We start from the raw sequence: 14,517 nt of genomic DNA on the forward strand, positions 1-14,517 counted from the left end.
ATATCAATTATTCGAGACATTACGAAAAAATATTAGGACTCGTTACGTGACTAGGTTATTTGGAATAAATCCGACAGATCGCGTGCAAATTACTTCGAACGAACGTCTAAATTCAAGACACGGAACAACAGTCGAATTAATGTCTGCTCGTAAATATAAAGCTACAAAGTGAATTAAGAGGTAATCGATTATTGGGTGTTCCGTAACAATTTCGGCAATCCTCAATTTTTCCGTAACAAACCACGTGTCCATATACAACTTACGAATATTAATTATCTGAGATTTTTTTTTAAAACTCTAGGACCTTTTATACGTAAAGGTTATTCGCAATACGTGTCGATAGATCGCGCGTGCTAGTTACAGCTACAAATATAAAACCATAAAGTTAATTAAGAGGTAATCGATTATTTACCGCTCCGTAACAATTTCAGTAGTTCTTCGTTTTTCCGTGATGAAATGCGTGCTCGTGTGCAACCAATGAATATTAATAATTTGATAGTCTAAGAAAAACACTAGGACCTTTTTCCGCGAGAATTATTAACAGAGGGCGGTATATCACATCTAGTTTGGGTCACATGATCAGTGTCTGTGTGACGTCACGGGGGAATGGTGCAACGGTCGTTTTGATTGCAATAGTTCGTCGATTCAGCCAAAGGACGCCAGTGCTGTAGAAACATAAAAACTGAGTTATGTGAAACGTAAAGATTTTTGCAACCGACTTTTCTGAATCCAGGGACAAACTTCGTTGGATTTGCCTGGAATGCAAAGAGTAAGTCACGATTAAAGTTATACATAGCGATTGTATCATATTCGATGGTTGATTACTTTGAAACAATTGGTTACGAGATTACTAGAATTATGGATACAGACGAACAAGTTTTCGTCGCACGACGGTATGTCTATCTCTATTGTTTTCAATTGGAAGAATAAGAAAGAAACATACAGTCGTGTGACCGAAAAGTCGCTCGTTTGTATCGAATTTTATGTTGTAATTGCTGGCTTCATTTGACAAAGCCTGTGTACTTGCTAGATTGATACCACCACCTTCTATCATGCACCGAAAACGTACCTAGATCGATTGGTAATAAATTTTTTTATCGCCCGACGCGTCTGACGTTTTCTCGCGTTCGCATTGTTCTCGAAAGATTTAGAAGGTTATGGTAATTCATTTTATTTGTTGATCTCGCCCCGTTACTATTAATATATGGAATAATTGTATTTAATGATATGAAATGTTTATATAAACTCAAACGTGTAATATTATATAAAATCGTTCGTATATCATGATCGATTAAAATATAACCTTAAATCGTTATTACTTTGAGAAATGGAATGCATTAATTGATTCAATGTCACAAATTCGACACGATACTGGAAGTAAATTATATTATAAATTGATTTCAAAGGTAGATTTGAGACAAAGGTCTCGTGATTGATTCTAAAAGAAAGTTAACGATCTTGAAGTAACTTTCAACGGTAAAATATTTAAAGGAATGTACCGTGTTAGAGACGATGTTCAGAATGTCTGGCATCGAGTTCCTAGCTATTTGTTAGGGCCATGAATAAAAGAAAATCGAACTCTGCCAATGGTATCACTACTAATAGAATTACATGTATTCACAAATGTATCAAACGTACGACTAATATGTAACATTTTTCAGTCATAACGATACATTTACGATTTTGTTTCTATGTTCATAATGCATTGATTTTTACTAACAATATTTCAGACAAAATAGCCCACAGAAAACATTCGTATTGGTACACTATTTTCGTGCAAATATTTTTATATTTTAATACATTTATATCGTTTGTTTGGTCCCTATTTAGGATGACGAAAATTAACGAGTCTTTCCGAGAATTAAGGTCTATTGTGTTATGTAAATAAACCGTGCGTGTTATTGCAAATATTAATAAGTACCGCTTAAGGAGCGCTAATCGATAAATATCGCGTTCGATACTTCATGGAAATTTGATGGAAATTGTATTGCAACGTGGCTGTAAAATTTGTCGCTGATTACGTTGTAAAATAATCGTAATACAATTAGTGGTTATATGATTATCGAAATCATTTTGTAAATTTAATAGAAATTGTATCGTAACAGGTCCGTAAAATTTATCGCTGATTACGTTGTAAAGTAATCGTAATGGAATTAGTGGTTATATGATAATTGAAATCGTCCTGTTAAACGCGGCCACTCCAATAAACGTATTGCGAATGTAATCTGCAAAGTAGAACCGCGCGCTGTAGTAAATTCTAACGAGCAATGTTTTCCTAGTCAATCTCGCGCACTCGGGGCACACTGGTATACCTTAAATTAAATTGGAAAACTTCATCAGGGTTAAAAGTATTTGCCGTATCTCAAAATTTACTTCATGCCCGGTATAAACATTTGCTACTCCCGAAATTAAATATCCGTCCTTCAGAACGTAATACGAACAATCTTTTAATCGAATCATTGTTGGTTGAATAATACCACCGAGTGGATCAATCGAAAGGAGAGAAACAACGCAACTAACTAGGAAAAATAAAACGCAAATAGAAACATTAACTTGTGTATCACACCTGTTACATATTTGATGAAACAAGTGATGTGAAAATTACTATAATGAAGCTTCATTTAACCTTGCTTTGGGTCCTCTTCAGTATTTTAATATATAACAAGTTTTTTATATTACATATAATATAAAACAAAGTTTTTTAAGTCTTTTGAATATTTTTTTCTGCATAAAAGAATTCTTAAAACTCGTCCTCTTTTATATTTTTATCTTCTTTACTAAGTAGAAAGTATTATACATAACAGTATGAAAGATGAAGTAATATATATATATATATATATATATATATATATATATATATATATATATTATATATTATTATTATTACTTAGTAAAGAAGATAAAAATATAAAAGAGGACGAGTTTTAAGAATTCTTTTATATTTTTATATTTTTTTTATCTTCTTATATTTTTATCTTCTTTACTAAGTAGAAAGTATTATACATAACAGTATGAAAGATGAAGTAATATATATATATATATATATTATATATATTACATATTATTATTATTACTTAGTAAAGAAGATAAAAATATAAAAGAGGACGAGTTTTAAGAATTCTTTTACGCAGAAAAAATATTCAAAAGACTTAAGAAACTTTGTAAATAACCATCCAATCGTCCAGAGTAAAGTATACAAATGTAATTAATCGGTAATATTTAAATAGCACGTGGCGTATGCGTATTGTATCCTTTTCTAAGAATTTTCGCTTGTGTAGCATGTTTACAATACCGTAGAAGACTCGAAGCACAAGGTCGAAAGATTTACACCAGCGAACATAAAATTGAACTACGATTATGCATCAAATTTTATACACCATTTATCTACATGACTAAGTGCTCAGCATGGATTACCAGGTGTCTGCTGTTTGGCCCTTAATTATAATGCTAATCTCGCAAACTCGGTTTACGAAATTCATTCACCGTCAGCTTTATCCACAGTCCATCGCGTAATTGATTCATCCAGGAATTCGTGATTCGTTTAAGTGGTCGGTAGTTTCCATTCATTCATTCGTCGCCGATCAGCACCCCGTCTCGCGGGTAAACGATGAATTAAACCCCGAAGGATGATGCCGGTGCACCGGGTAGCCACTTTTACGATCAAATCCCGCCGTTTCGTCCGCAGTTCACGGTCCATGCATGTCTTATCGCTGCTTATGACGGAACGTGACGTCCGGAATCGACCCAATCTCCGTCGACTACCCCTCCGACCGACCGATGCATTAAAGGAAACTTTACGATCCGTGATCGCAATGGAAACTGATTGAAAAACCCGTGAAGGTTTGGAGCATCCGTGAAAAGTTGATTTCCTTTTCACGAATCTACCGTTTCACTGGTCGAAAAATAATAATTACAATACTTATTGCATCCGAGATTCTATTATGAAAGAAAAGAAAGTATTGAGAAGGAACAGAGAAAATCAATATATAAAAGGAAGAAAATTAATTTGTAGAAGTAGAAATATGTAAACGCAACAGTACAAAGGAAAGGTACAACTTTGTACTATTTTAAGCTTGGAAAGAACTATAATAATGACAATAATAATAATACACCTTGCAATAATAATACTTTATTGCACCGAGATTCTATTATAAAAGAAAATAAAGTATTAAACAGAAACGAAGAAAATCGGTATATAAAAGGAAGAAAATTAATTTGTAGAAATAGAAATAAGTAAACGCAACACTACAAAGGAAAGGTACAATTTTGTACTATTTTAAGCTTGGAAAGAAATATAATAATGACAATAATAATAGTACGTCTTTATTGCACCGAGATTCCATTATAAAAGAAAATACAGTATTGAGCAGAAACAGAGAAAATCAATATAAAGAAGGAAGAAAATTAATTTGTAGAAGTAGAAATAAGTAAACGCAACAGTACAAAGGAAAGGTACAACTTTGTACTATTTTAAGCTTGGAAAGAAATATAATAATGACAAGAATAATGTCTTTGTTGAACCGAGATTCCATTATAAAAGAAAAGAAAGTATTGAGAAGAAACAGAGAAAATCAATATATAAAAAGAAGAAAATTAATTTGTAGAAGTAGAAATAAGTAAACGCAACAGTACAAAGGAAAGGTACAACTTTGTGCTACTTTTAACTTTGAAAAGAAATATAACAAGAGTGAAATAATACAGAATAGGTAAAGATAAAGAAATTAATATACATACGTAAAAACTAACAATTATCTCGAGTAATGAGAGCCTCTTGAGAGAGAAACTGAATTAACTTTGTTGAAAATTGCGGAGTTTAACAAATCGTTCATTTCTGTCTGTACACGAGATTTCTCTTCGGTGGAACGTTCATTAATATACATACGGCGATGACCAAGATGATAGGATTTCAGGGGCGCGCGATTCTTTTTCAACCCCCTCGGAAAATCAGCTTTTAATCGGACCGTTTTATCACGCGTTCGCCACACACGTGGCGCTCCGCTCGGCAAGTGAAATCAAGTAGTTCGCAGTTAAATCCGACAGCGACTGATGAACGAGCCCGGACCGATTTTGGAGATAATCTTTGTAACGCTAACGATTTGCTGTAACTGTAACAAGCTGGATCGACGAACGTATCCGGCGAACGAGCCCTCTTTCGATTTCAATCCACTCATCCACTTTACCATAGCTCTTTCTCTCGCACCTGGCTTATCGTTAGTTTCTCATCTTCTCTCATTTTCTGCGGCCTGTATGCAGCGACAGGAACCGCTCTTTCTTGCGACGGAATGTTTCCACCGGCTTCATATCTCAAATCCTTACGGTTACCATACTATTAAAGTTATACATTCTGGAAAAAGTGGATGAATAGATTCCATACCAGATACTATCGTTGCGCAATCCGGTTTGCGTGCTGAACGTCATTCGAAAATCTCTCTCGCTATTGGAAATGGAAATTATTCCAATAGAAAATCTTTATAGATATTATTCGATTAACTTATAAAATATTCCAGAGGAAATTGAGGAAAACACCATTATTCTGTACACAGTGTGCGAGGTACCCGATATTACCCCGAAGAAATCTCCAGTAATCGAGGATTCGACAATACGTACGAGAAAGGAATTGTTCGAATGGAAGATCTTTATGGGTATCGTTCCATTAACTTAAAATATTCCGTAGAAAATGAACGAAAACACCATCATTCTATACGCAGAGTGGGATACCTGTTATCTTCGATGAAATCTCTGCAGCATTCGACAATATGAATGAAAGAGGAACTGTTTGAATAAAAAATCTTTACAGGTAAGCGTTCTGTTAACTTGAAATATTCTCAAGAAAATGGATCGAAACGTTATTGGTTTATAATAGGATATCGAACGTTTTCTTGAAAAGAATTTCTTACCTTTGAGAATCGATATTGTGTAATAAAACGTAAGACTTTAACAATCGTGATATTTGTTACTCCGTTTCTTCCAGGATATGCTACTCGGCCTCATTAGTAACGCTTATCTAGTAAATTTTGCCCAAGACGCGAGTTTTACCACTAAATGCTTCTACCATTAAGATCTTTTTCCGACACTAAATTTGATCTTAATTCTCCCAATATTAGAGACCGTTCGAAAGATAAATCGCACCGCGTCTAAGGTTTAATCCGCTAGATAAGCCTTACTGATGAGTTGAACTACCAGGTCTCGAACTAATCGTGAACTAATTACCAAGACAAAGAAATTCCACGATTAAATTCAACGGTATATCTAAGAAGGGAATTGTCTCAACAGAGAAATCGAATATCGTGGGGTAACGTTCTTTGAAATTTTAAGATTCGAATAGTTCCCCTACCAGCCGATTATCCAAAATAATGTAAAAACTGTCGAGTTTTCAAAGTATCTCGTATTTGATAAAAATGAAATTTCTGAATTTAGAGGTTTCAAAGTCTCTCGTATTTGATAAAAATAAAATTTCTGAATTGTTTGAACAGAGAAATCGAATATCGTAGGGTAACGTTCTTTGAAATTTTAAGATTCGAATAGTGCCTCTACCAGCCGATTATCCAAAATAATGTAAAAACTGTCGAGTTTTCAAAGTACCTCGTATTTGATAAAAATGAAGTTTCTGAATTCAAGTCTCTTCAAAGTCTCTCTCGTATTTGATCAAAATAACGTTTGATCAAGACTCGCGTTTAAAGTGCATCAGCCCCAATAATTACCCGATTCGTGAAAGCTCGTCTACCCGGGGGATGCAATTTTTATAAGTATCCGGTAAGAGAGAGAGAGAAAGAGAGAGAGAGCTACAAATGAGAGACCCAAGCACGATGATAAGCGTCGCGTTTTCGCTTTAAATCTTCGCCTCTGGATCAAGGAAACGGTCGCTGGGTTAAGCTTCCTGGATTCCAAGAAAATCTCGATCGGTGCTTTGGTAATTTATGGTTGAGGTCAGGCCCGATCAGTTAACCAGAATTGCAGAGGTCAACTGGCAAGCTACTGGGGGCCACTCCGACGAAATGCCAGGGAATTTGCCTTCTGTTGGTTACCATTTGCTGGCGATCGCAGCGAAATCTACGCTACCATTTCGGAATCGAACGATGCGCACTCTGGGAACGGATCTTTATGCGGCCAGCCTCGAAATGTGCTCACGTACTGATCGATTTCTCCGTGGCACCGTGTTGGGGAGGCTTAGTACACATTTTCCATCTTCCATCGTTCTTCCTGTTTATATCGAGATTTCGCTGCGTCTTCCATCTGGGGAGCTTCGACACGCTTATACGAACAGTAAGCTTGAGAAATGGACGAGGATCTCGGAAACTTATCATTCCTAATTTTTTACCAAACCCCGCGTCTTTATTTTGCAATTCTACCCCAAGTTATTTCAAACGAGAAACCAGCTGATTTGTTTCACTCTTCACGCCAGTGACGCTATTTTAACGACAAATTTATTGACATTTTCTTTTCGTATTTCTGGACCGGGCTTTATTCTGCAACCCTTTGATACTTCGTGTTAGGTAAAATGAACTAGAAGATACGTAATTCTTTATAATAATCACTCTTTGTTAAAGAAAATGGCATCGTTCTCTTTCTCGTGGCTATTGTGTCCTTTGAAGTCTCGAATATAGTCTCCGCTCTGTAACCCTTTGTTACCCCGTGTAATTTAAAATCAGGAACCAGGAGATTTTTAATTCTTTATGGTAATCACACTTTAATAAAAAAAAAAAAAAAAAAAGAAAACGTCATCGTTCTCTTATTCATGGTTATCGTGTCCTTTAATGTCTCGAATATAGTTTTCACTCTGCAACCCTTTGCTACCCCTTTATTATTTAAAACGAGGAAGTAGCAGATTTTTTTATTCTTTATGACAGACGCGTCTTTTTTAAAGAAAAATACATCCTTGTATTTTTGTGCTTCGCAAAGTCTCGAGTTAGTCTTTACTTTGCAACCCTTTGCTACTCCATGTTACCTAACTTGAGAAGCTAGTGCTTTCTCCTCGCTCCTTTTAAAAAAAGCAATATTCATCGATTTCTATTTCTCGAATAAGTTTCCACTTTGCAACCCTTTGCTACCCCACGTTATTTAAAACGAGAAACCGGTCCCCTCTCGTTCATCGTAACAGCCAGGCATTTTAAAAGAAGCATTCATCGATCCCCATTCTTCCGTTTCGAAATCTCGAGTAAGTCTTTACATTACAACTCTTTGCTACCTCTCCGGGTTATTTAAAATGAGAAACCAGCACTTTCGCAGCTCCTCGCGGTAACTGCGCTATTTTAAAAGAAATACTCGCCCTTCTTTCTTCCAACGTGTCCTCGATCTCGAAGTCTCGAATTACCTTTCGAGTCGTTTCACCGACTCTGTTACAGTGAATCGTTAAGACAAAGCGGGAGACAGCTCAATGAAATGTAAATTCGCGTAGTTCGATATATCGCGGGATTCACCGTGCCTCTCGTATTTTTAACTGGAAGCCAAGCCAACTCGCGTTCACCCGCCGCGGACCGTTAAATGGCTGAATGGACGAAATTTATCGCTCCTCGAATGCCTCGGAACTTCGAATCCTTCTTTCTGGGTTTGCCTCGGCTGACTCGGATCTTTACTGGCGTTACTCGAGCGTGCTCCGTTTCCCTTGTATCACGTCGCCGCGTACACGCTCGGGAAAGCCGCGCGTTAAACTTCGAAATAATATCGTACCTACCCGGGGAAATAAATATCGGATCCCGATGGAACGCTGAATAAACAGTACCCAGTGTCGGGGATGTCCCCGTTACTATTCAGCCAGAGTTACCGGAATTCGTTATTATCCGTAGTGTACAGCTATCGTCGTAACTGCTTAATTTACATACAAGGCACGTAATAACCTGGAAATCACGACAATATTAGAGGCGAATGAATAAACAATAACGGTGTTTCGGACGTCTCCGTTACATTTAGGCGGGGTGTTACCGGGGCAACGTTATTAACGCGAGCGTATTGCGCGAACGTTAAATTTGAATATAAGATACGCGATTCGTAACGGATAATTCTGGGAATTGGAAAATAAGGGGCGATGGAATAAACGATAACTGCGATGGGAACGTGCACGTTACTTTTAAACGGGGTTTACTTGAATTTATTGTCATCGATTCAGCCGTAACTGTTAAATTTACATACACGGGACGCGATAATGTAAAAATCGCGGCAGGAATAAAGAACAACAGCGGCGGAGAACGAGTTTGTTACTTTTAAACGGGTGTTAATGGAATTCGTTGTCATTAGGGGGTACAGTTATCGTTGTAACTGATCAAGTTGCGTACAGACCGCGCAGTAGTAACCCAGAAATCGCGGTATAAGAGGTTAAATAAACGACAACACTGGCGGGGATTACTCCATTACATTTAAGCGGGAAATACTGTAATTCGTTACGACCATACAGTTACCATTGTAATCGTTAAATTTCCATGTAGAACACCTGGTTGTATAAATGGTGTTATTGTGGTGAACCGCATAACCCAAATCCAAAAAGTTGCTACGATGTGACTATGGTTTAATTCATTTAAAACAACCGAGGGTCGGTAGCGTATATTCAAGATATCACAGTGACTTCTATTTAACTAATTTAAAGTATTTACTTGATAGTCGATAGCGAAAAATGCAAGAAATTACAACTATTTAGTGAATGTTCGTTGTTAAATTAATTTAAAATAACTGAGGGTCGGTAGCGTATATTCAAGATATTACAGTGACTTTTATTTAACTAATTTAAAGTACTTGATAGTCGGTAGTGAAAAATGCAAGAAATTACAACTATTTAATGGGTGTTCGTTGTTAAATTTATTTAAAATAACCGAGGGTCGGTAGTGTATATTCAAGATATTACAGTAACTTCTATTTAACTAATTTAAAGTACTTGATAGTCGATAGTGAAAAATGCAAGAAATTACAACCATTTACTGAATGTTCGTTGTTAAATTAATTTTAAATAACCGAGGGTCAGTAGTGTATATTCAAGATATCACAGTGATTTCTATTTAACTAATTTAAAGTACTTGATAATCGATAGCGAAAAATACAAGAAATTACAACTATTTAATGGGTGTTTGTTGTTAAATTAATTTAAAATAACCGAGGGTCGGTAGTGTATATTCAAGATATCACAGTGACTTTTATGTAACTAATTTAAAGTACTTGATAGTCGATAGCGAAAAATGCAAGAAATTACAACCATTTAATGGATGTTCATTGTTAAATTAATTTAAAATAACCGAGGGTCGGTAGCGTGCATTCAAGATATCACAGTGATTTTTATTTAATTAAATCAAAGTAACCGAGGATCGGTAGCGTGTATTCAAGATATCCCAGTGAGTTTTATTTAATTAATTGAAAGTAACCGAGGATTGATAGCTGAAATCCGAGAAAGCTCAATTTCGTAAAAGTGTGACGGTTGTTTAATTAATTTAAAATAACCGTGGGTAGCGCACGGGGTGGGTCGAGTTTACGGTCCATTCTTCGACAATCTTCGAGAGTGACTTCTTAAACCGGAAGTGCGCGATGCGCGGGTGTAAATCGCGAAAGAAGCTCCGTTCGTTCCGCGAAATTAAAGGCGTGCACTGCGAATACCGCTCGTATGTTCGCGTTCGCCCGTCTTATTACAAGGCCCCGAAATAGCGGCTGGCGATGCACCGGTGGGTTGGTTTATTGCAACGAAAGAAGTCCCGAAGTTTCGTGCTCGTACCCTCATCGGGATTACGATGTTTTATACCACACGGTTCCCGTTGTTTCAACGACTGTGCGAAACGGTGTACTAGCCGGTCGTTGGGGCGGTTATTCGGGTCGTAGGGAAGCTTCTTAATGCGCCTTGGCTCGCGTCACGCAGCGCAAGCTGAGCTTTTAATAGCTACCGCGCGGGCACCCTAGTCGCGTGTTTAGCGAAGTCGCGCGTATGTACAGCGTGTATCCGAACTCGTGGGATCCGCTTCGGCGGGTGTATTGGGAACGCGAAAACAATGGTAAAAGTTCATGTAAACATGCGCCCCCTGTTCGACCTTGTTCCCAAGCTACAACCATTTTTGTATTCCAGGAATGCGCAGATGCTTGTCCATTATATACTACCAAGTGCTCCAAGCGGATTTCGATTACCCAGTCTGAATTACTCAATTTGAGTAATTTTACTCGTAAAACCGAACAACGGAAGATTGACGAGGACTACTCGATTATGGTAATTAATTACGAATTTGAAGACGTTGGTAATGTTCACATTTATTTTCATTAATATACTAGTAGTACCGCGTTCGCAACAGACCGGAGAATACTCGAAGAAGAAACAACAAAGAAACAATTTTGTTGTTCCAATTATTTTAATTAATTCGAATCGACTAATTTGTTCTTCTTTGAGAATATTTCTATTTACATCCGTATTCGTAGAATATTGCTGTTATGTTAATTTAGAGACGAAACGTTTCTCCCTAAAAAATGTTCATATTTGAACGACGCGCACTCGTTTCGCTACAAAATGGCGGCCATTCGACGGTGCTTTATACATCCAGTGACTTTAGCGTTTCGAGACACCGGGCTTTGCCGTCCCTTCGCGTATAAAACGGAAGGTCTAAAACCCCGGGAATGAAGGAGAATCCCGAATAGACTGTGGCTCCCGATTACGGAGTTCTAGGCTGTCTGATTCCACGAGGAATGACTGAGCCCTGGCTGGCTCGGATTTGTGAAAGTTTCATTAAGGAAACCGCGGCTGCGTGAAAGAATATCGGGTCGCGGCATTGTCGAGGCTCGTTTCTGTACGAGGCGTCTTGATTATAGACAGGATAACTGCTCGAAGCTCTTTTGTTATTCGCGGTGGTTCTGAAATCGTTTTATTTAGTATCGGCTAAGCGTTATTTCCTCGTTTGCTGGCGGATTATCGCGAGAGGCGATACGACGATGAAAGAACAGGGGGATTGGATTTAACTTTTAATCGATTTGTGCGTAATGGAACTCTTCCTTTAAATGAATTCTATCCAGAAGGCTGAGACCAATTCGTATTTAAATATTTGAAGAAAAAAAATCGCATAGAGTATTGCGTTTTGAATCGAGATCCAAGAGCCTCTTACTGACCGAGTGTGCGACGAAAGTGATAGAACTCTTCCTTTAAATAAATTCTATCCAGAAGGCTGAGACCAATTCGAATTTAAATATTTGAAGAAAAAAAATCGCATAGAGTATTGCGTTTCGAATTGAGATCCAAGAGCCTCTTACTGACCGACCGTGCAATGAAAGTGATAGAACTCTTCCTTTAAATAAATTCTATCCAGAAGGCTGAGACCAATTCGTATTTAAATATTTGAAAAAAAAAAATCGCATAGAGTATTGCGTTTCGAATCGAGATCCAAGAGCCTCTTACTGACCGAGCGTGCGACGAAAGTTGAACTTCGAGTCGAGGCGTTCTTAATTGGCCACTCAAGGTCACCCCCTCTTCTTTACTTTCACTTTCGATTCGAGCCAGCTTCCACGTATCAAAATTACTTCAAATATACACTATTTCGGACTTTAAAAGTATCGTTAAATATTAAACGCTTCGGGTAGGAAAAATTTCAAGAATACATCGCTCGTAACCCCCCCTCCCCCATAACGAATAGGGGAAGGGGACGGACAAAAAAGCCAGGAACCGATCGTGCACGCGTTTTACATGAAATGGAAATTCCCCGTTCTTTTCATACCGCGTGATTTTTGCATATCGGAAACTGCAGCGTTCTTTTCGGCGTATCTGTTGCGCATAATCATCAATTCTCCTGGCAGAATTGACGGATAGGCCTCGATGATTATTTTTTCTTTTCGTGCACCGACCGACAAAGCCGCGAAGAATTATGGTTGCTCGCGTTTAAAAACTTGAAAAACCCCTTGGAAATAAATAACGCTCGGACGGATTAGTTCGCTCCGGTTTTTCCGCGAAGAAGTGGTGGGGGGAGGGGTAGGGGGTCTCGAGGAGAACTTTTTAGCGTATCAATTTGCCCCCCACTCCAACGAACTCACCCCCGTTTCCATCGTCTGCCCCTCAGTGAATCATGTTCCTCCGTTTTCGTCCGTCGGGCGCAGACTTTCGTTCGTTCAATTACACCGCTGCAATTTGATAAGAACGAGCGTAGTTCGGGCCACTGCAATACTCATTCTTCACTCGGTGAAATGAAAAGCTCCGTTGCTCGGCTTGATGTAATATACTTTGCAGAGAGGATAGATGGACTGATTTATTGGCCCACGGGACCAAAGGTCAAAGGGACGATCAATAAACGTAATTCACGAGAATCGGGTACTTTTGTTTCGAGGCAATCGGGCTCGATCCGCATCCACTTCGCTCGCAATCTTCTTCTTGCCTCGTCCTGAACGCTCGAGATATTCGAGTCACGTGGCGGGTCCGCACGAGCAACTATCCACGCCGCGAACGCGGTACAAGATTCGTAAATATAATTTGCAATTAGCTGATTTTCTTACGGGCGTGTTATTCTCCTCGCGGAATGGATACTTGACCGAAAATTGTCGCGGAGTATTCCCGGAATTTTAAGTCGTCGTCGGAAGCTGTTTCGCTTCGCGGGAAGTTACGTCTCTCGTTGGCTATACTTCATGTAAATCAACGGGGACCCGATAAAAAGATTCACCGTGAAGCTCGTCGAGGGAATTTCGAGGGAGGGTGTTTTTGTATCAGGACATTCATTCTGGGTTTGGTTACTTAGTATAAATTTTCGTGATCAATTTTTAGAGAGGAAATAGAATTCATCCGGCAGAGGATTAAAACACGATCGGGAATTTTGTTCACACGTAACGCACAGATATAAAAACATCAGACCCGTACCTTTTTCCATCGGTTGGGATATTCGTGTTTAAGGGGCGAAACTCACCCTCCAAGTCGAGCAGTTGAACCTCTCGAAAACTAGTGGAGATGGAAAAAACGTTACACGTGAAAAAAGTTTGAAATATCATGTGGTAGAAGTCTTGGGCAAAATTGAGGGGAAAAGCAAGAAAAATGAGTTCCATTAAATGTGTTTATTTTGCGATTCGGTGGAAGTATCCTTTCTTTTGTATCTGTATTGCGTACGCATCGGCAATGAGAAATATAAAATGATTAATCGCAGAAGTCTCGTTTGAATGATACGATGAGGTTGTTCGCGATTGATTTTTTCGCTTATCTTTTTTTTTCTCGAAGACCGTAGTGAATTTCTTTCGGAAATTTCCTTCTATCTGAAACTCCAATAATTTTCAAGACATTATTAGGGACCGAAACTTTAAAACTCTCACCCCTCGAACTAAAACCATCCCTTATTTTTCGCTAGCCTACAACCTGCAAAGTTTCATAACAATCGAGGGAGACCTATTGTCAGTCTCATCCCTATTGAACAACGTTCGCAAAATGAAGGACGATTGCTCACCGATCAACACTTTACTTAAAGTAGTTTCGAAGGGATTCGTTTCGAAAACAGACTCCCGCAGTCCGAATCTGAAACTCTCTAGCAAACGCGATTACGATGCCGCTGTTATTCGCGTACTCCGATCGCTGGGCGCGTCTTAAAACAGCGATGAAAGTTT

General features: G+C 38.3%; 1 long non-coding RNA gene across 2 annotated transcripts in view; it reads left to right on the forward strand.

Moving 5' to 3' along the window:
• Positions 1–606: 606 nt before the first annotated feature.
• The window catches only part of LOC143150396 (uncharacterized), a 70,616-nt gene continuing 56,705 nt past the window's right edge, over positions 607–14,517 (forward strand). The window contains exons 1-4 of one of the 2 annotated variants that reach the window (XR_012993044.1): positions 607–769; positions 5,544–5,603; positions 5,675–5,797; positions 11,033–11,170. This is a non-coding gene — a long non-coding RNA (uncharacterized LOC143150396). Of the gene's footprint in view, positions 770–5,543; positions 5,798–11,032; positions 11,171–14,517 lie in introns of both variants that reach the window. The other variant, XR_012993043.1, reaches the window with a different exon arrangement.

Source organism: Ptiloglossa arizonensis, chromosome 8 (genome assembly GCF_051014685.1).
Source record: "Ptiloglossa arizonensis isolate GNS036 chromosome 8, iyPtiAriz1_principal, whole genome shotgun sequence".
Taxonomy (NCBI): domain Eukaryota; kingdom Metazoa; phylum Arthropoda; class Insecta; order Hymenoptera; family Colletidae; genus Ptiloglossa; species Ptiloglossa arizonensis.